Here is a 24,183-nt window from a genome sequence, read left to right on the forward strand (position 1 = left end):
GCACACGGTCTGCCAGGGCCGAGTCTGGCTTGCACACTGACTCAGCTCGTGGCTGACTGGGCATGCCCCAGCCTGCTGTGTTATAGCATGTACTCATGTTCAGTGGTTCCTAAGCTCTTGTCCCACATCCAAGAAGAATGAGGATATGCTGACAATTGAAGATAGAGGAGGGCAGAGAAGAATTTTTTGAGCGATGGCACAGTTCTCAGCAGAGAGGGGGTGTGGGGATGGTCTCTCCCACAGTGTGACTGGGTCCAGGGCCTTAATGGGTTCAGAAGAGGGGAGTATATGCTGATTGGTTTGTGAGTATGCAAAAAAAGGTAAGGCACCACTCAAAAGTGGGTATGACAGTTTAAAAACCAATTAGGGAAGGGTAGGTATATGTGAAATAGGTGAAGATTGGGGATCAATCACAGGAAAGCATGCCAAACAGGAAGTTTGACTTGTAACTTGGCTTTCAGGCTTTAAACTGTCTTTGGCTCAGAGGTGCGGTTTCACTGGGGACCTGCCCTTACCTGCCTAGGCATTTGTCTGCCTCCTGCTGCTATCAAAACTGTGATTTCACTTTATTTGGAATTGTACTTGCTTGTGTTAAAAACAAATAAACAAAAAAACTCAAAACCCAAAAACCCTCATGCCTGAACATCTGAAATATAAAACTTGAGGAGCAAATTATTTTTCAATCAGCCAAGTTCATTGGAGTATTATTTGCTCCGCATTGGCTAATGTATGTCATCAAAAGAGATGGAGGGTTTTAGAGAAGAAAGCCAATGTGCTCAAAGGGGTTTAGCTGTGAAGTGGGGATTTTGGTATTAATGTCTGTTATGGGTTGAATTGTGTCCCCCCAAATTCTGATGTTAAATTTCTAATCCTCAGTATTAGATTGTGACCTTATTTGGAGAGAGGGTCTTTATAGAAGTAATTAATTCAAAATGAGGTCATTATGGTGGGCCCTAATCCAATGGCACTAGTGCCCTTATTAGAAGAGAAAATTCTGACACAAACACAGGGAGAATGTCACGTGAACATCAAGGCAGAGAGAGGCGTGATATGTCTGCAAGACAAAGAATTAAAAAGGTTTCGGCAAAACCACCAGAAGCAGACACAGGCATGGAACAGATTCTTCCTTACAGCCAGAGAAGGAGCTATTCCAACTGGGACCTTGGAGTTGGACTTTTAGCCTCCAGAACTGTGAGACAAGACATTTCTTTTGTTTAAGCCATCAGAGTACCATGTGTAGTACTTGGTTACAACAGCCTTACCAAACCAATATAATAGGTGAATGATCTAGAAAGGAACTACTTATTTAAGAAAATCCTGAGAAGTCTCCATAACCCTGTTCCAAATCATTCTAATCCAGCATTTAAAAACTGTCTCCTGCTTTGCTGTCAAATTTTATGGTTACCATCCCACTCTACGGCAAAACTCTAGGCCTTGGATTTTCAGATATAAGTCCTAGTAATTACAAAGCCACTGATTGTTCTCTGTGTACTACTAAAATCACTTTACTTAGCTGTACTGGTCTTAGTGACATAAGCCTTGGAACCTAGGCAAACTATAGCAACTGCAAAACATTAACACATGTAAACAGATTGTATCTTTAAAAAGGCTAACAGCAAAACAAATGCTAATTGGGCTGTTAAATTTCAGAGCAACTAAAATTTTATACTTAATCTGCAGATTATAATAATGATGTCACTGTTTTCTTTACAAAACAACCTATTATTCCATCAAAGTAGCCAAATCCGTTAATGACTTTAAGAAGGAACATACGGATTAGAGTGATTCAGTATTTTCATATGAGAAAATTTTGTTCATCTGAGAATAAAATATTAATGGCACATAAATAAGATTTTCCAAATCTTGCTAGTGGAAACAACTTGAGCCATTTTACTTAATTTTTTGAAGATAATTTGATTCATTGGATGGTATTCAAGATGCATGCTATGCAGGAGAGAAGAGCTTTAAAAATGCAAAAGTTAAATTCCAAAAGTTGCATTTAAAATAAGTTGACTTCTCTATAATCTGTATAACATAATCACAACAATGATAAGCATGGGAAAAAAATTAAAAATGAATAAGATATTCCCTAGCTTTAAGAAATGTTTGGTTTATTGGAAGCGGTGAACTATTGTGTTCAGAGTTACAATTCAGAGAAATCAGTGCTACAGTAGGACTGAGAATGGGTATATTATGGTTTCCCAAACCATAGTCCAATCTATTATAAACTCAATATTCTTTCTTTTAGCATAGAGGATACCAAGTGGTTAAGAAAATCTTTAGAATGTTAACTGTTATTACCCTTGGTCTGGGAAAATTTGAGAAACATCTCCCATAATGTGTGTCAAGATTGATTATGCATTTCCTGCTATCTGCTAATTCTGCTCTTGCAATGATTTCTCCTAGTCTCACCGACCAGTATCATATCAGGCTATTCATCCTGGACATCAGTTCAAAACTGGCAACAGTTCTGAATTTCTTCCAGAAAAGGCTGTACAGATTAGGGAGTTTCATTACTGAAGTATAGAGAACAAACCCCTAAACTCTGTATAAACTTAGAGGTTAATCATTGTCATACATAATTCAATATTTCTACCTGAATCTTCAGTACCACAAGAATTATGTCAGTTCTTTACCATTTCAGCTTTGATACATACATGAAACCAAACCCTTTCCTCTTGTCCTGACTGTACTGCCACAATTGTTTATGCTACAGAACTGGAAGTCATTCTAGTTTCTTGTTGGGAGACAGTTTTTTATGGGTATCTCCAATTTCTGCAAGTCTTGCAAACAAGACACATTGTTGTAAATTATCTTTACAAGGGTATCTGTAGAATGAAGAGCCTTGATGATAGAGGTGATATCTTTCTCTGTAGCAAAGTGGAAATTTCCTTACAGTCTTGGAAGATACAGTAAATCCCTCTAGAGAAAAAGGGCAGGCATGTTGAATGTTCATGATGAAAGTTTTGAGTCCCCTAAACTCAGGGTTCTTTTTCTGTAATAAAAACTACTGGGTGAGCAAGTGTCATCCAGCTTTTTTTTTCTTTTTTTTTTTCTTTTGTAATGCCCTGTGGACATGAAGCCTTAGGAAACTGGCACAAAAATGCAGATACTCTGGCTGCTGCTATTGCTATGAGTAATAAATTATATTTTGTCTCTGATCCAGGAGACTTGTGTCTGCTGTCAGCATCCATAAAACTGTAGAAGGCTAAATTGTTAATCTGCAGGTAGAGTATAGACTAACTGTAGTTCTTAACATTTCCCTCACTCATGTACCTATGCCTCTGTCAAACTAGACACAGAACTTTTTATTTTCACATCGGAACTTTAGAGTTCCTCTTTTTTTTGAAACCCAATTTCTGTAGCTACTTGATAGCATCCCTGAGGTCCTCTCGCTCATATTGCCTCACTCTTCTTCTTAATGGTCCTCAATGTTGCTGCCCAAATGATCTTTCTAAGATAAAAACTGTGCATCATTCTCCTGATAAAATGTTGGGTTGGGTTCCCCAGGAAGGTGACACAAATTCATGGATCACAAATTCTACAGAGTGGCATCAAAGTTTCCTGAACAACTCCCCTAACCTAATTCTTCCACTTACCTCCTGGTATCCCCAAAGTATGTACAAAATTAGCAAACTATGGATTCTTCAAATTCCCACTCCTACATTCATGCTTTTGCATATCCCATGGTGGTGAGTGTGAACAGCCCACCACATTCTCTACTCCATCCAGGTCTGATAAATCTTTTTCATCATTCGGGACTCAACTGTCATTCTATTCTAAAAAGAAATTACTCCTGACACCCACTTCCCAATCTTACTTAGATATATACCTCTTACTCTTATTGCACTGTAAACACATTTCCAGAATTAGATTTACAGAATTGTGTCATAGCTGTTGGTTTCCGCATCCATATTATCTGCTAAGGGAGAAAGTCATGCCTTCCCTCCTTGTATCCTCTGTGTATCACACAGTTCCCAGAAAAATGTAGCTGCACATTGATCCTTTCATAGATGCATGATTGAGTACACACTGATGGCTGTTGCAAAATGTAAGCCTGTTCTGGAAAGAGACACATACTCAAGTTAGTAATACGAGGGCTTTTGATGAAGTTGTCTTCATTATATACAAAATGTAGATCAGCATTTCACTTACCTGTTGATTATGATCATTACTGACCCATCATTATACAAGAATTATAAAATATCATCAAGGAAATAGCCATTCAATAACTTCTTGAGCTCTGTTGACACAGCTGGCCTTGGTCAATGTTATTAACTTTATGCCAGTCAGCTTAAAAGCACTCAAAACAGCCATTGCAACAACTCTACATAAATGAACCCAAGTTTAATAGTAAAAACAGGATCTTCCTGAGTTCCTCTTGTGGGAAACCTGAGAACTGCATCTGAGAAGTATGCGATAAAAACACCCACATTTTGCTATTTCCCGTCAGAAGAATATCAACTGTCAGAAAGAAGGAGTGCTCTGTAGCTGCTTCCTAGTGGATTTAAACACATCTCTTTGCTTCCTCCCCCAAAGTTTACACTGCTTTCCCAGGAACAGCAAATCAAAGGAAGCAGGAGCATATCTTATGTGAGGCAGGATGGCCAAATGAGGAAAAGCACAAACAAGAGACCAGGGAGAGTTATGACTTTGGACCCCAGAGAAACAGCACATGCCCTTCCTCACACTCTCTCTCTCCTGTGTATATTTTCATAGCTTCTCAGTTTCAGTTCACTTAGCAGTCCTGGGAACCAATGCCAAGTGGGAAGATGTGACACAGTGAAGAACTCTGAAATGTGACAAGGCTTGGCCTCACTACTTCAACCTAGGAGGCAGCTTCACTCACTTCCAAAGGCCATATCATCTCAGATATCAGCCCGCAGGCACACACTGCCTGGTATCCCTCAAACTTGGGCTCCAGGAGGAACCTGTGATTAACCAGTTTCACCTCATCAAAGTGCAAAGAAAAGGGGCTGGCAGCAGTCACTCAAAGGAGGGAAATCCAACCAAGATTCCTACCTGAAATCAAAGGCCTGTTCTATGGAGCTGGGGTGGACATGGGGACAGATACTTCCTCCATGAGACAGCTTTGAAGTTGCCCTTTAGAAAACATGCCTCTTCTCCAAGCTCTGCACACACACTGGGCTGCCACCCACAATTCTACCTCTACCACCCAGAAGAAACCCCGAGGTGGCATGGCTTTTCCTCACACTGAGAACGAAGAGGAGGGCAGTAGGGATGCCCGTGACCTCCCGGCACGGGGCACCATGGAGCTGGTTTCCCGCTGCCGCAGAGAGCTGGTGGGAAGGGTCTGTGCCGAGTTTGAATTGGCATATTTCTAAAGTCTTTTTTGTAATGAAATATTTATGACAGGAAATCAGGTTAGACATTCCTGAAGCTAGCAAGAGTTTAAGAACACACTGTCCTATCCTCCCCCGACATGTAAATGCAGTTAATTTTTTGCAGGAAGACTTAAGCACCTCTTTCCTTTACATTTAACCGGAACCATTGAAGGAATGCAAACATTAATGTAGAGCCAGGCCTCTGGTAAGGCATCACCCTATGCGGGCCGCACAGGGAAATCTCCCCTGCCGCCTGAATTGATACTGCAGAGTGAGCTATGAATAGAAAATTTGTGCATGCTTATGAATATGGATAAAATACATCACTCATGGCCAGGGAATGGCAAGCAAGATTGAAAACACATATTTTGGATCACAGAGAATATTTTCGAAAATATATTTAAAAGAAAATAAACACAGATTGTGTGTGTTCATGTACTGCTTGAAGGACCTTTGGGGGAAAGAGACATCAACAACTTTTCTTTCCAAACCATTTGGTTTTCCCTGTGCTTTTGAGCACTGAGCTGGACCCTCGGGGAAGGCAGAGGGGTCTTGTAGAGTGCAGGGTAAGTAGTTTTGCTGGCAGGCATTATACCCCCTTTCCTGTGGGAGGCAAGCAGTTGACATACTCAAGACAAGTTTGAGTATACCAGGAAGGACTGTGTGGCTTGGGGAAATGTGCTCGTTCATTCCTATTGGCATTTGTTTACTCCTTCAGCCTCAGGATTCTGCTGGTTGCATTTTGTGCTTTCATCTTTTTCTTTCTAGATTATTCATGAACATTAAGACTGCATCTATACTGTTAAGCATTCAGATGAAAACAAAATTTGCCATTTTGTGTTAGAAAAAGAGGGCCGGCCTCTAGCAAAATTAAGAGGAAAATGTCATTTGGAAATGTCATCCCACTTTGATAACTATACTCCACCACATCAAGCCCCTCCCTCCTCTTACAGGAGCCTGAGTCTTCTTACTGTTATCTTCATATGCCCAGAGTCACTCATTTCCGTAGCACCCAAACATGGGTTGCCTGGGTACCCCTGTCTCTTTTACTCTCTATCACTCATTTCCATGGCACCCAAACATGCACTGTCTGGATACCCCTGTCTCCTCTACTCTCTTTCCCTTCAACTAATCTCACCTGCTCTCCTTCCCAATGCCTTGGGACCCTGTGTTCCAATGTAATATATTTAATTAATCTGATAATGCAGCAGATTTTTCTGTGGTTGATTCCAAGTAACATATTCCATTTAACAGGGATACTCACGATTTTCATTTCCTCTCCTGCTCACTACCTCATCCTGAGAATTTCCCCAACTCAGAGCATTTAGTGGAAGCAACCTGAACCGCAAGACACACTGCTAAATTTGATTGGCTCATGCATTGATGCCTGACCAAAAGAAGAGTAATCTATAGTCTGATCATCACCCTATAAAATCATCTGATGCAAAAGACTCTGCCCAAATGGAGACATATTGTGTACTAATTTTATTATTTCTCAGGGATCTTAAATAAGAAGTCTACTAATTGTTATCATCTGAATTGAGAGGTCATAATGTGAAACACTAAGAGTAGGTTTAGGTTCCAGTTCCCAGGTTCAGTGCACATGAGACCCAACTATGCTGTTTTCCGCTGTAGGCTATCATCATACCCTGCCCCTGTCCTGGAACTTTCCTCTCAAGCAAGACAGCATAGATGAGAACAAGTGTCTGCTGGGGATGTGTTAATTCCAGGAAGGAGTCTGTCTTGTTCATGTCAACCACTGGATTAACTAAGAGTTCTCAGAGTAATTGAATAAGGGAGAAACATCTATGACAACTTCCTGAGTTGAATAAGTCTGTTCCTTTGTTAATGAAAATTCAAATAAGTCAGCTTATGACTCATGGACTGAAACAAGAAATCTATGTATCACTTTCTAACTCTTTAATAATTATAGCTCCATATTCTATAAGACCTATTGTTGACTGTAAATTAACTTTATGTAAAAATGAGATGTTCTTTTGTTGACTTAAGCCAATGACCTCTGCATGAGATAGCCTCAAGAATACAGAGATACTATCTTTTAACTTGTTTTATATGTTATGTGGCCTAGTAGTTATTCCTATGAGTGTTGAGTAAACACCATTTGAAGGTGGTCATGCCAATGCTAATGTTGATGTGTGTGACAATGATGTGGATAGATTTTAAACTTAAGATGAGTCATGTGTAATTGCAGCATAACACTAACTGATGTTCTATTGTCTCTCTATTTTCTGTCTCTCTTACTAGGAAGGAAGATCCACGTAGACAGTGGCTTGTTTGTTACTCTTACATCCCTAATGCCCAGAACAGTGTCTTTAATGTAGTAGACACTTAATAAACATTTGTTAAATGAAAGAATGCTTAAAGATTAAAACAAAACAAAACAAAACAAACAAACAAAAAAACTTGGGTTGGGCGCGGTGGCTCATGCCTGTAATCCCAGCACTTTTGGGAGGCCAAGAGGGGTGGATCATGAGGTCAGGAGATGGAGACCATCCTGGCCAACATGGTGAAACCCCGTCTCTACTAAAAATACAAAAATTAACTGGGCATGGTCGTGGGCATCTGCAATCTCAGCTACTCGGGAGGCTGAGGCAGGAGAATCACTTGAACACAGGAGGTTTGCAGTGAGCCGAGATTGCGCCACGGCACTCCAGCCTGGTGACAGAGTTAGACTCTGTCTAAAAAAGACAAAAATGTGAAGAGGAAGTCATTTCCTCTTCCTCCAAACTTCAGTGTTTGACCTATTATAGACTGTGTTTTTCTCCATGCTATGCCAGACTCACTTCTTCTTGACATTAGTTCGTGACTGCTGTTACCCGATTTTAATGAATGGTTGACCTACTTGGTACAATATTTTTTTTTGATAATGTGGTATTTTTGGAAGGCACACGCCTGATAATATTTCTTATTCCTGACACTGATGTGTTAACTATAAAAACACACCCCAAATATATGCTCTTGTTATTAAGTAATTTGTCAGTGTTTGAATAGGGCACAGGGAGGATGTTTTGGTTGGATTTAGGAGTAGAAAAAGCAAAATCAACTGTCCATGTTCCTCTCTCAGATCTACCTTGTGAATGTATAAATAAATATTGTACATTCACACACACACACAAAACACACACAGCATATAAAAATAAGTAGATAATTAGAAAAACCTGACATGTACCACAGTTTAAGAAGGCTAACATTTCTACAAAACTCTTTGGAAAACTGAGGGAGAATTATCTTCCAAATTGCTTCAAGGTTACTTGGAAAGTATCTATATAAGAAAAATCGCTTAAATACTGAATTCAGATCAATTTTCTGTGAGTTTAGTTTTTCTAGGAGAGAAAAACCAGTCAAGTAATGATTTATAAGATTTTCATATTTTGTTTTACTGTTATTTTTGCCTGACATTCTCTCTTGACAAAATTTACTAGACTTCACTTGTTGTGCAGCAATCCCAGAAAAGAAATAAAGAGGTAATATATATGATTGTTGCAACAAATCAGTCTTATTGAATATCATTGTTTCTCTCCATTGTTTGGAAAAGTATTTAGAAGTAAGAGGACAAGCATTATTTAAAGCTGGGAAGTGAAGATTCATAAGTAAGTGAGAGTTATTTAAGTTATTTCACTTATTTGTACAAATGATGTGCATATGTTATGTGCTTCCTGTAAATATTTGCAGCATGGACTCTATCATCTTTGTGGCTGTGAATATCTCCAGACATTTCATGGCCAGCTCACCTTATAGCTTTTTGGCATCAAAAGGTATCAATCAATACGTTATCAACTGTGACAAATTCTTATCAAATATCATATTTACTCTTTGTTGGTAGAAAATAAAATTTTCTAAAAAACAAAGAAAGCCAAAACTTCCAATTTGAAATGGACAACATTCAGGAATCATGAAGTGCGTGACTGCCATTTGACTTAGTCATCTCAGGGACTGCAATGTTCAGCCAGGGGAGAAATGGTTGCCTAACTGGTAACCCATAACATGTTGACCTATTTATTAACTTCTTAGTGTTATTATTTGTTACTTTTCTTTTACTTTCTGTACTTTTTTCATTAAGCTCTGTTCCATATTTGTAAATGGATCAGATAACCAAACTATCATTAAAAAAATGTACATAGAAAGTTGTAAAGGGAATTAATCCTCTTATACATTTTCAAGACAATAACCAAACAATCTTCAAAATTTTAATATGACAGAACCAAAGCTTCCTATATAATCACTAGACTATACACTTCATAGTGGTAGAAAGAATGGAAATCTTGTTTACTGCAGAATACCAAGGGCCTAGCACAGTGCCTGGAATGTAGAAATTGCACAACATACACTTGTTGATAGACTGGAACATAAGGAATAAGTTTTGGCAGAAAAATCAGTTCAGAAATATATTCTTAGCCAAGGGGAATGCCAAGCACAAACAGTGCTAACCAGAAAAAGTGCTCTTCAGGGAAATGATGAAAAACACATACATAATTCAGAGAAGTAAACACCTTAAAAAATTTTAGTAGAAGCTTCTATGTCCAACACCATTTGAAGAATTTTACAAATTAGAAGTCAATGTTGGTCGGGTACAGGCTCACGCCTGTAATCCCAGCACTTTGGGAGGTCAAGGTGGGCGGATCACGAGGTCGAGAGATTAAGATCATCCTGGCCAACATGGTGCAACCCTGTCTCTACTAAAAATACAGATGTTAGCTGGGCGCAGTGGTGAGCGCCCGTAGTCCCAGCTACTCGGGAGGCTGAGGCAGGAGAATCGCTTGAACCCAGGAGGCAGAGATTGCAGTGAGTGGAGATCACACTATCGCACTCTGGCCTGGCAACAGAGCGAGACTCCGTCTCAACAAAAAAAAAAAGGTTACTGTTTTGAATAAACCCAGAGCCCGAACAGTTGTTTACAGCTTTTCAAATGTGCAAAGCAGAAAAGGCCTGAAGAATCAGCATCATTTCAGGGACTATTCTTATGGCCCCACTTTCAAGGAATAGACAGAGAAGCACCATGAAGCAGAGCAGCCACAATGATAAGAACAAAGCCAATACACAAATATAGGTTGCAGACACAAAAGGCCAAGGATTTATGTAAATCAATATGAAATGGAACAACTCTGGGGTCATCAACATCTAATCATAATTGATATGAGCTTACTTTTTTTTTTTTACAATTTGAAATTTTCATATACAGTAATAGGACTCAGATGTAAGATAGAAAGTGTAAGATAAGATTGACGAGCTTTAATTGTATAGCAATGGTGCTTCGTTGGAGGGTTTGGGCAGTGAATGGAGATGGTAAGATGAGTTTTGAAAGGTTTGAGAAGAAATGCAGGGAGGACACTCACAGGATTTCTCTCCCCCAGTTTATAAATAGAACATTATCCATTACCTAAGAAGACTTTTGAGAGCCCTTCCAGAATGCTATGTCCTTTCCTCTTCAAGCAGAAGTTAACTACTGAGCTGCAATTATGGCTGCTGTTACTTAAATCTGGGCAGGTGTTTGTGATAGCCCCAATGAATGTAGTATGGGGAAATGACGCTGTGTGGCTACTGAGGCTAGGTCATGAAAAGGAGGTAGCTTCTGCTTGACTCTTTCTCTCAGGATGCTTGCCTTGGGAATCCAGGCTTCATTTGTGAAAAAACCAGACCACATACAGAGGCCATGTGCAGGCTGAAATCTTCTGCTAACCTACTGGCTGAGACCAGTAGGAAGTACCAGACCTGGGAGTGAAGGAGTCTCCATATGACTCCACATCACAGCCCATCTTCCAGCTGAGGCCGCTGACATCATAGAACAGTGTCCTTCCTTTCCTCCTGCAAATTCATGACCCACAGAAATTGTGAGAGATAATGAGTGGTAATTTCTGTCTTAACTCCTCTGTTTTGGGGTAATTAGTCATGTAACAACAGATAACGAATGTTCTACCTTACCGTATGGTTTTTCTCCTTTTCTAATATATGGCTAAGTTTTGCATGCTTTTGAATTTTATATGAATAGCATCATACTTGATCTATTCATCTGAAATGTTTGTTCATTCACAGTTATATTCTTGAGATATGTATATTGATATATAACTAAATTTATTTATTTTCACAGCTACACAGTAATCTCTCATTTCGTGAAACCAAAGTTATTGATTGGTTAATACTGAAGATTATTTTCAGTGTCTTTGGTATTAAAAACAGCGCATTCTTGTATGTGTTTCATGGTGGTGATGCACAAATGCAAGAGTTGTCTAGGGTATAGATATTATCTATAACTTTGAGATCAATCCTATGATGTTTATAAAATTTGATTTAAAACCCAATATGGGTCAATTTTCAGCAATTTTGCTTTGAAAGTATAACTATCCTCTATTTGTTCTGTGAAGTATTTTGTATGATTTCATGACACCATTTATGTTAATAGAGTTCTTCAAATATATCCTTTCTGATTTAGTTCTTACTATCAATTGCAGACAGGAGTGTATTCAAATCTGGTATTTTGGAAATCTTATCTATTTCTCCTTGTACTTCTGTCATTTTTTGGTTTATATTATTAGGTGAAATTAAGTTTAGCATTAATATCTCTTCCTTATTAATGAATTATTTTATCCTTATTCAGTAAATATTCACAAGGTTCATATTGCTTGATGTTGATGTAGCTTTAACAGCTTTATTGTAATTAGTTTTTCCTAGTATATATTTTCCATACTTATAAATTTTAATATTTTATCTTTATATTATCATTGTGGTTATTATATATAGCTGGATTTAGTTTCTAATGCAATCTGAAAATATTTATATTGGAGCATTACTTAACATGTAGTTTTTATTATTATTTATATGTTTGGATTCATTTCCACTTTCTTATTTTGTATTTTATATTTGCCCTGAATTTATCATATTTCTGTTTCTTATCATGTTTTCTAAATTCCAGAAAGATTTATTATTATCATTTTATATGGTAAATCAGTATTTTTAGATTTACATATATATTTGCTTGCATTTTAATCATTATTTTTCCTTACATATTTACATCTGGGATCATTGTCTTTCTTCCTGAATTACATCTTATGACTTTTGAATGTGAAGGAGATATTCTGTTAGTGGGAAGTTGTCTTAGATTTTGCTTGTCTAAAAATTTATTTTTTTCATCTTTATCCTTGAATTATTTGTGAAGTTTTTGTAACTTTCTGCTAATATTTATTTTGTTCTCAGCACATTGGGGATTTTGTTACACTCTGACTTTTAATTTTGATATTTTTAAAGCTGGCTCCAATCTAACTGGCATTCATTTATATAGTTTCCTTTATCTCTAGCTAGATTTTTAAAATAAGTTTCATTGAGGTATAATTTACATACATTACAATTCAGCAAATGTATGCACACAATTGTCTCTAACTAGAATCAAAATCTTTTCATTGCTTTTGTTTTTTTCATAATTTTACTCTGATATATTTAGATGAGGTTTTCTTTTTGTTTATCCTGTTGGAATTAATTTGACTAATTGAATTCTTCAACTGCGGGTCAGAGTTATTCTTTATTTCTGAAAAATTATCAGCCATTATTCCATCAAATATTTCTCCTCCACCACTAATTCTATGACTTGAATTTAATATGTGTTAGACCTTCTCACTTTATCTTCCATGACTCTTAAACTTTCTTTCAAATATTCGACTTCTTCCTTCTGTACTTTGTTTCCAGAATTTTTTTCAAGTCTCTCTTAAAATCCATTAAACCAATGTTAAAACTGAATATTGAGTGTTTAATGTCCATTTTTGGTGTTTTTCTAGAAGTTTAATTTTTATTTTTGGAAACTGTGCCTCACAGTTATTTTATACTATCTTGGGTCTTGGATCATATTTTGCATTACTTTTTTAAAAATCACTTTTGAAACATGAAGCACATTATTTTGTATTATAGTCTGTAATTTTTACCAGCATGGGTCTGCTGTCTATCACTGTGGCTGGCTCACACACATTACGGTTTGTGGCCTTCTGTATTTTACTATTTTTTATTCATATTTCTTGGAGTATTAGGTGAAGGAATTAATTGGAGTCTGAGTTTCAAGAGTTCATCCAGAGAAAGTCTGGATTTTCTTTTGCTGGGTGCCTAGTGACATTGCCAACCTGGTGCCATTTTATAATTTTAACTTGAGGATTCCCAAAACTACCTAGTTGGTGTAAAAGTGGTTTGCAAAACCGTGTAAACTGCAGCTTGTGACAACAAACTTTCAGGGAAAATGTTCTGTCTCTCTACCTAGCACGAAGGTTTGGGCAGGTGTTTTTCTGTGCAGTCCCCAGAGTAAATTTCAATGGTCTTATTTCTAGTTCAGCCTTCCACTGAAGACATAAGCTTTGGGATTCTATTTTTGTGTAGAGTGGGAGAATACATTCTGGTCTATAATTTGAATAAGACCTGGGTTTTATCTCCTGTCCTCTGCCCACATGAAGCCATAAATTTAAGTTCAAAACCACCAGATTTTTAGTGAATACCTTCAAGATAAAAGCAGCATTCAGCTTACTCCTCTAGTTTATATTTTATCTATGTTTTGACCTCTAATTATCCTTTAATTTATAGCCAAATTATTGATACGTTTGTCTTACCCAACATTTTGTTAATAATTTTTTACAGCAGGAAGTTGATCAGAAAGTCTAGTCCACCATACTGCCATAATCAATACTTGTGTTTCATGTTTTTTAAAAAATGAAAATATTAAATGTGACATCAGGATTAAGTATAATTTTTCACTAATCTTTCTATACCTATATGTTAATATATCTCATCTCTTGTATGTATTCCTTTTATGCAGGGGTAAGTCACTTAACCCTTATACCTAATTTAAACTGAGAATAATTCTGGTACCTGTTTTATAAGTGTGTTTTGCAGGTTAAATTATCAAATGTACATAAAATAGTATAGTGCTTGGCATGGAGTTTAATGCTGACAAAAGCCTGACTATTATCATTTTTATTTCTGTACTCTATTGAGAAAACAAAGACTTCTGTGGCTAATACACTCTCTGTGAAAGGTTAGAAAGCCCTACTCAAAGACCTGTACCTGCTTACTAATCTGAAACTAACAGAAGTCTGCAAAAAGTTTGAAAGAGACTTTGCTAATAAAATGCCAGAAATTTCTATCAATGGTTTAAGTAAGAAGACAGTGAACACAAGTAATGTGCATTCCTAATCAAGTAGCAATAGCAATGATAAAAGAAAAAAAATCAGAGTATTCCAAGAAAAAATGAAATAAAGAAATAGGTGGAAGCAATTAATGCTGGATTGTTAACATTGTTTTCTAGAACTATTGTTTCATGAGCTATTGCGCTTATGATTTGTAGGCAGCTGTACATTTCATATAAAGGACTTTGCTAATACTCATATACACTGTGATGTAGACATCCTTAACCTCTTTGCTTCATGCCTTTTCTGAATTTAGATTATTGTTATCCCTTATGTTCTGAGAAACAAGGGATTTGAGCAGGTGATTTGTAAAGAATTTTAAACCATGAGATTTTGTCACTAAAACATAACTATGCTCATTGATGGGTAGATAACTAATTTAGGGGGCATTTGAACTTGGGCTTTCAGAGCAGCAAGTTCATAAATATCAGGGACAGAGATAATCAATACTCTGAAGGTTGCAAACTGTCTAATAGAGAGACTGAAGCTATCTGGATGCTCTGTTGTCATCTGCTGCCTCTGCTTTTGTGAATGTTGATGATAACAAAGACTAAGAAAATCCTTATCTCCTTGATAACCTGGATCATTGGGATTTTTTTTCAAGACTGATTTCTTCGGCATTTTATTTTCCTAATTTTTAAAATGAATCTTCAATGAATGAAAGGTGATTTAGGGACGATATCTCTGGAAGCAGGATGCTGTTTATTCACAGATTGGGGACAAGCCTGTGTGGCTTGCATTTTCAGCTTCCCACAGTGTTATGGAAACAGAAGTTAGCATTGGCCTGGAAAAACGGCTCTCTGTCATTCTCTGGATGTGTGCATCTTCAGGGAACAGGCTGCCAAAACAAACAGGCACCATCAGATTCCTTTCCACCTCCCACGGAAGAGTGGCCTTATTGAGGATGAGCTCTAGAATGGTGAGAAAGGATTTATTCACCTATCACTGCCTTTGCCCTCCCCAAATTCTTAGACCCCTCACTTGAACCCTGCGGGGGATGCAGACAATCAGCATAGGAATGTTTTTGTAAACACTGTTTTTCAGACAGTCCTTCATCAATGAAAAAATGAGAACAGCCTGGACCCTTCCTCTGCCTGTGCTGTTATTGACTGGCTCAGGAAAAAAATGGAAAGTGGGCATTTAAAATGTCACCTTGCTGTTAAGCCTGACTTTTATAGACCTACATATACATACAAATATATTTAATCAAAAGTTACTCATTAGTGGCATCTGAGATTTGTCCTTGCTGTTCAATAAGAGAAGGTGTCATAATGTTACAAACTAGGAAAGATCTTAGAGTTTAAGCAATCCAACTCCTCTTTGTATATACAAAACATACCTTGCCTATGAACCAATGATTCATAACCACTCAAAAAATGCTAACCATGTGAAATTTCTTGAATATTTCCATAAATTTGCTTGCCATTCCTGAATCCTTTTAAAAACAGTTCTTTGAAAGCACAATAGGTCCAAGTGACCTGTCAAAACTTAGAGTGAGAAATTCATTATTGATGAATGCTTATTGTGAGACCAATGAGAAGACACTTTAAATTGAGAGAAAGAAAAGTACATTATTAAGTATCAGCAATATAAGTGCCATTATTATAACCATATGATCCTATCTTTTGAGGTCATGTTTTCAAGCTAAAAGCCAAAAGCAAATTTTTTTTTATGGCCTGGTGTGTTCTAAGACTTAAACTTGGTATCTTGAAGGACATGAGAAAAATGAAAGGCAGTTATTGCTCACTGAGAGCTGGCAGACATGAAGATAGTGCATGCCTTTTGTGAATCGGGGAACATAATTGCATAGCAGAGTACCAAAATTGCATAGCACATATCAACAGCAGATCTGGGTGAAGAGGTAGATCAAGGGCAATTGAGGGAAAACCTCACAAAAAAGATGAGATTGGAGTTTGATTATGATTATAAAGAGAAATCTTTTGGTTTTGCTCTATTTAGTGTGGTCATCAGCACAAAGAGCCTCTTATGAGTTGACATTAAAGAGCTATTACTGACCATTTTACTGAATGACATAACAGGGAAAGGAATCTGCAGATTTTCCAGACCACACACCCACCCTTTAGTAAATAATTGGATCTTCTGGTCTCTAAGCGTTACTGTGTCAATTATCAGATCTGTTTTCTAAGTTAAAATACAGTGCCTGGTAGAAAGAAATGTAGGTTTAGAAACACTGACACAGCAGGGAATACACATGATATGACTTTTTCAATTGTAGTATTTTGTAGCATTTAGCTCCCAATATCCTAAGTGTGTTTTTCAGATTTTCCTATATTAAGTCCCTTAGCGGTAGTTAGGAGATAGGAGAAAAGTGTTTTGCAACTTACTGGTGATATCACAACAGGAACAGCAAAACCAAATTTACAGAACAAAATGTCTTGGCTGAAGTTTGTTCAGCAGCATAGCATAGTGTATAAGGACAAGCAATGATTGCCCCATCATGTAAATGTATTTATAAAATTATGCCATACACACATAATTATATATACAAATCAGCATATTAACCACCTGACCTGACAGAGTTTCAACTTATCTATGATGTATTCCATTAGTTCACTCAAAGATTGTATTCATCACTTTTGCTGAAATGAAAAGATATATAATTTACTAAAGCCAGAGTTAATTTTACAGTATGCACACACACACATACATACATATAAATAGCATATATTTATTTATAGCATATGTACATATATGTACATACATATATAAATTAACATAAAACTATAGCTTACACATACATATATACACACACATAAATAGCCTATAAATCTATTTATAGCACACATACACACTTTTTTTGAAATGTAAGTCAGTGTTGATTTAAACACACCTTAAAGACATTTTTGTTACAGAATTTGCTATTAAAGCAAATGTTTTCATAAGTTAGCAATGGTTTCAGGGATCAGAAGAAATCTCTAACTTATTTTGCAAATGAGTTGAACAGAATCTAAAAGTCTGTGTGCATCTATTAAGATCGATAAGACCTCCAGATCAAGTGTATGTAGGATATGCAGATATATATCAATTAGAAGAGAAATTGTTTCATAGGCCTTCCTAAGAATCTTTTATTGTAGTTATGTGGTTAGTATAAACAGGCTTTTGTTAGGATTTTTCTAGGGATCTGCTTTACAACTTTAAATGCAAACATATGACACGGTCAGTTTACATCTCTAAGAATAATTTTGGTATAGGATGTTGTTTTCCTGGGTAGGTCAAAAATATTCCATCTCCACAATAAATACGCAGACTTGTTTCTACTTGATCAATGACTTCAGTAATTAAAAATCCTGTGTGTAAGACCAGCACTGTTACCAAGGTCCAATTTAGGAAAATACCTTTCAGAGATGAGCATTTTTCCTTCAGGGAAAAGTTTAGTCACTTGGATTGGGTACCTTATATTAATTCATCACTAGCTATTTTTAAAATGATTTACAACCACTGCAAGAATTACTGTTCAATAATAACTTTTGCTAATTACCCCAAAAATACAAATTCATTATAAGACTTTCTCAAAAAACAGACCCCTGGTTTCTAAAGTTGCAAAGAATGTTTAAGCATCTTTAAGTACAGAGTTTGATTATCTTAACTTCATTAAATATTTGAAAGAGTACAATGCAGCGTATGTATTCAGCTCATTTGTAGATATTAACTCAGGTATTTGTTAAGCAAACAAAGAAAATAAATATCACCTAAGAGAATTATGTGTTTTTTAAAAGGTATGATTCAAAAACTTTAACAGACTTGTAAAACTTTCCAATGATTTTAAAAACTTTACTAAAAGAGTAGCCATTTGGAATTTACAAGTAGCTAGTAAATCCTCTAGGAAATTGCCCTGTCGCTGAGGATATGGCATCAAGAAAAGACAGACAAAAATCCTTTCCTCATAGACTTTGCATTCTAGGAAGGCGAGAGCACAGACCATATGTGAGCATAGTTCTATCACAAAACCATGGTCCTGAAATTTAGCAGTTTGAATACTTACTTTTTTCCAAAGATAAACATAGAACAGTCATGATATTAAATTTTTCAAATTCTTTTTAGGCACTCCAAAGAACACGATTTTGAAAAAAAATCTTAAGATCAAAGTTTTATTATTTTGTTTTATTTTCCCAGCCCCAAATAAGAAATGAATGAAAGAAACTGTAGTAACTGGCTGCCTATCAGAGCTCCACATCTCAGTTTCTGGCCCCACAGCTAGGCCTGCACTGTGCTCTTTGTCCTTTTATCAGCGTCTATGGTCTTTATTTAGATTTGCTGCTTTTAGTGCTTCGGGAGATGGATGTGGGAGGATTGCTTTAGGTCAGAAGTTTGGGACCAGCCTGGGCAACATAGTGAGACTCCATCTCTACGAAAAATTTAAAAATTAATCGGATGTGGTCGTGTGCGTACCTGTAGTCATACCTACTCAGGAGGCCGAGGTGGGAGGATTACTTGAACCCAGAAGTTGAAGGCTGCAGTGAGCTATGACCATGCCACTGCACTCCAGTCTGGATGACAGGGCAAGATTCAGTCCCTAAAAAAAAAAAAAAAAAAGGCTTTGCTGTTTTGGTTGACAACTCAGATTCATGTTAAATAATCAAGCAATTTATTAGTTATTTCTGTTAAATTACCTAATCATTTTGACCACTGCATGAACCAATGAATTTCCTGCTCATCAATTAGTTTGTCGTGTTCAGAACACGTTAGTCAGGCAGTCTATGAGAATACAATCTTGCTTCACTGAACTCTGGGACATCATAATAACGTTGCTCCTCAACAAATTTGAGTTATTTATTGCTGCCCCATCTGTTAATAGGTGTAAAAAGACTATTGTTGAAGAATTGGTATTAACAGTTCCAAATCCATTACAGAGGCCAGTGGTCAAACAAACTTGAGCCCCTTTACATAGGATAACTGCATCTGTGAATCTCTCTTTATGTATCTGGAGCTAGTTTGGTGCCAGGATCACTCCAGTCGCTGAAAAAAAAAAAAAAAAAAGACTCCAAGCTGTGATATCACACACCTCCTTGACCCCAGGTTTGGTCATAGGTCTCTATCACAGTCGGATTTTCCCTTCTAATAATTCTAGAATAAGTTATCCAGTAGACTTAGTCCCCTAGACCTTAAAATGAGCTAAATTTTATGCCAAGGCCAATCTCAGGGAAAGAATTCTCCCATGCCCTCCCTTGATGTGCAGACTCCACCCGGTGGACTGGGGGTCTAGTTATTTGCCCATTGAAGGACATAAGCAATTTGAAGGAGGATTCTGGAGGCCACAAATATTCTTGAGATATGGAAATTTTCTCAGAACCAAGTAAGGGTTTCTAAATATCCTCTGTAACCTGGAGAGTCTAAGGTCAATTAAATATTCCCAGGTCTAGAAGATGACCCAAGACCCAGGCTTCTGCCTAGGTGTTAATTTCGTGGTTCAAGCATGAGTAGTTCTGGGTGCCTATCAAGCTCTGCCACTATTTATGAAAACTTTGCCATGATATTTGCTCTACTATGCCCTTCATTTATAAAATACTTGTATGGTTTTTATGGAGATTTGCAGGCTAATGAATAAATTTAAAAAGTGTTTGTCTTTGTACTCAATAGGAATTGACTTATTACTAATCAGTTTAGGCACAATTTTATTTTGTGCCAGGCTTTCATCTCCAGAGTGAATGTTACCTAAAGCCGTATATTTCAAACTAGTCATGATACAAAAATAGGTAGTAATAATTATGAAATAATTTACATTAATACAGTAGAATAGACTAGAATATATTCAAGAGTATGACATAATTATAAGCATGTGTATTATTTCCTGAAAAAATTTGTTTCAGATTACATATGTGGAATCTGATGTAAAATATGTTTCTTAACGTGAGTCATATGCCACAAGCTAGAAAAACACTGATTAAAAGTTTACTCTTTTAAACCATTTTGTTTAATCTGATAGAAACTAACCTGTTCTCTTGGTGGAAAGGAGAGGTCCATCATGCAAAATACCAAATATCCCAGCAGTTTTTATTTTGATCTTGTTAAAATTAATTTGCCAGTAGTTTAGTGATTTAAAAAAATGGATGAGGCTCTAGGTGGGAATTATATTAAGTGATTTAGCTTTGCACTAGCCAATGGTTTCACAAGATTGGCCCAGAGTCTGTAAGTTTATTGCTTAAAATCAGTTATCTTGTGCCAAACATACCCTTCCAAGAAGAAGGCATTATGACATAAATCACATTGATTCACTGAGATTGTAGCCAGATAGCATTGTTGTAATAATAGATGTACAGTCGGTGAAAAAAAATCTTTTTAAAAAATGAGCAGATAAAAATCAATTCTTCTTCCTATCTGTACTCAGAAATCTGTTGCATATAATGTAACAATACTGCTTTATAAAATTAGCTTCACCTGTCTTGTGTTAACTATATCTAGCAGATGAAAGGAATTCCTAATGAAATGGTTAAAACCAATTGAATAAACATTCTTGGTAACTAATGACAACAGTCCAAGAATATAGGGACCTGATTCTTTCATTTTCCCAGCTCCAGGGAATTAAAGTCTCACATAACATGGGTTTCTGTCAGTGTTTTCCACTCCAACAGAAGTTTCCTTTGTAAGACTCCTGCAAATAGCATACCGATGGGTAAAGAAACAGCTTTTTAAAAATCTGTTCTGTTTTTCCCCCAGATTTTTCAAATATATTAACTTTGGTTTCAACTCATCTTTCCCACAGAAAAAATAGGGGGGAAAGTGCTTGTTTTCATCTGGCCTGGGCTGCAATGTTTTCCCTCACAACAGAGAGAAGTTGAGAGGGCATCTGTCTGGGTCACAAAGACAGATCTCAGCTGTGTTTTTCAATGTGCAGGTAGGTGGTCTCAGTGTCTTTGGCAGAATACAGTAGTCAGATAATAAAATCACTCCAGGGACAGAGTACCCTTGTCAACCTGCTATCAGAGACTGTAGTTTCTCCTCTGCTAATATGACAGGGTTATTCTCTTCAATGTTGCAAACCTTCAGAAAACCCCAAACTTTGTAGAGTAAGGAATTCCAAATGAGTCCCTCCTTGAAAAAAAAAGAAAAGAAAAAAGATTATTTAAGACATGTGTAGACCACATCAGTGATACATGAACCACAGCCCAATTTTATAAATGTCTTGTGAACAACACAAGAACCACATCAGTGGCCCATAGCTATGGTGAACAGCTGTTGTGAGAATCATATGCCAACCATAGAAAAGACATGCAAAACACTAGAACTACACAACGTAGGTTGACTAATGCAACTGATAAGGAGTAAAATTCTGCCAATCATTCCGTTCATAGGAATGAAGCCTTGAAACCTTATGATCAATTAAGTCTGATCTATCATACTATTTTGCAGAAATCTTTTATAACATTTATATATTTAGAGATTCCTGATTACACAAATTGTGGTCAATGAAGTGTTAGTGGCTTGGGGAAGGTACTAGATAGCCTTAACTAGCTAGTTCTATATGAAATAACTTAGTTATTTCATATTCGTTAGTATATCTGTATGATAACGCATTTCTTTCATCCTATTTACTTTAGCTTCATTTCCATATGCTATTTTTTAAATATATGGCAAAAAGAGAAAGTAAACAAACCAGATACTGAATTCTCAGTTACTTAAGCATTGAAGATTTAAATGGTCCTTAAAGGATACAAAAGAATTGAGTGGGAATCTGGGACGGATATATAAAGAAATGGTACTTTTCCAAAGTCTAGAAGAAGAGATTGAAGATGACACAAATAACATTTTTAAATGCTTATATTAGAGGTATGTCTAAGTTATATTTCTTATGAAAGTAGTATCTATAGTCTATTCAGTGGAAGCATCCAGGCAGAGTAGAAGTCCCTAGGTTAAATAACTCCAAGAGCATAAAACATTACCTTCTACTTTTAAGTATGAGATCACTAGTCAAATATAGAACTTTTATAGCACATTATTACTATTATTTGCATCTTCAAAGTCATTTTTTACTTCCACCATATATTTTTATTTCATTCATTTGATGATTAAACTTAGTTATGACAATTATTTTAAATACAACCTAGATGTCTTAACCACTACTATTTTATACTTGCACTAGCAATTTAGTTCTATGTATTATTGCATGAATAGCATGAAGTTAATGAAGAATAGGTTATGAGTTCAATCCTTGGGCAATCTAATTAACTTTGCAAGGTCACAGAAAGCAGCCTTGTCTGAGGCAGCCCTTCACAAGTATAGGCCCTTCTCCCTGCAGTAGATTGGACAGATAGGAAATAGGGGCAGCGTTCCATTTCTAATGCTGCACACCACTGGAACCCTCTAGGACTTAGAATCAGCGAGTTCTACAAAAGAACATTTTGTTTTCATTTCAATAATTATCACTCCTCAAATGGGTCAGAAATACTGAACCAAAACCACAGATGTCATATATGCCTAGGTAATGTAGAACTGAAGAAAGCTTTAGATAGCAAGCAAAAATATAAGTATCACATGAATTTCTGAGACTCTCAGTATTGGGAGATGAATTGAGTTTTTCTGTGGGCATCCATGTTATATGTAACTGCTATTTTTACTATATACTGTTTTGTCTCATTTGTTCTTCAAAGTTTCCAGTGATAAGCCTCCCATTACTTTCTTCGATGGGGATTCCATGATCTGAGAAATCTCATCAATAAGAAGTTTATCCCAGTGTGGTTCTTGTGTTTTTAACCAGACATTTTTGAGGTATTAATGTAGTCCAACTATTTCTGTGTTAACCACATAAATTTTATGGGAGTCCATCCATTTATTTTTATTTAGGGAGGAACCTGTCAGGAATTTCTTTTACCACAGAACAGACACTTTTTGTGATTATTATTTGTTCTTTGTAGAATACTGATGAAGTTTTTGATGTGTTAGAAGTCCAACAGAGCTGAGAATTTAAAGGTCATACTTATGGAAGAGAAAATAATTTCTATCTTGACAGTTGACAAAATGAAAAAAAGAATCATGAGTTTGGGTCTCATAGTTTACTGCTAGTTGCATAGCTACTTCAATTATTTCAGCTGTATTGATTGGTAGATTTGGTAAATAAACAAATCAATTCACTGAAAATTTATTCCTACTGGTATTTAATTTCTCAGAGATGAAACAGTCATTTGATAGACCTTTCCCCCACTTTTCTGTCATTTTTTGACAAAACAGATATAAGATTTAATCTTTGGTCATGAGGAAAAGTCAAACCTAAATGGAAAGTGTCCTGATTGTATTTTGATTAGGTATTGAGCATAGAGCTCAAATATAAAGATAGTAGGGCAGGAAATATCATTGACAGCTTTTTGCATAGGAGTACTGGAAGAGTATAGAGAAGAAAATATTATTCCTATATTTAATTATAAAGGGAAAAAATTCAAAGGAAGGAAAAGATAATTTTAAAAATAAATTTCTTTCATCATAATTTTCTCTGGCCTCATACAACCTCTATTCTTATCCTATTCATCTCCTTACACACCTGCAGATATCATATTAATTTATATTTATCCATTCTGTTTTTTGTCCTTTCTGCCAGAAGTGCTTTCACTTGCCTCTCTATTGGTCAATATCTAACACACTTTTCAAGTCCTGTATCCTTCACAATAACTTCTCTGACTACTGTTACACATCTAATCTCAACTTTCACTGTTGTG

The sequence above is a fragment of the Trachypithecus francoisi genome, unplaced genomic scaffold (assembly GCF_009764315.1).
Source record: "Trachypithecus francoisi isolate TF-2019V2 unplaced genomic scaffold, Tfra_2.0 Lachesis_group15, whole genome shotgun sequence".
Lineage (NCBI taxonomy): Eukaryota > Metazoa > Chordata > Mammalia > Primates > Cercopithecidae > Trachypithecus > Trachypithecus francoisi.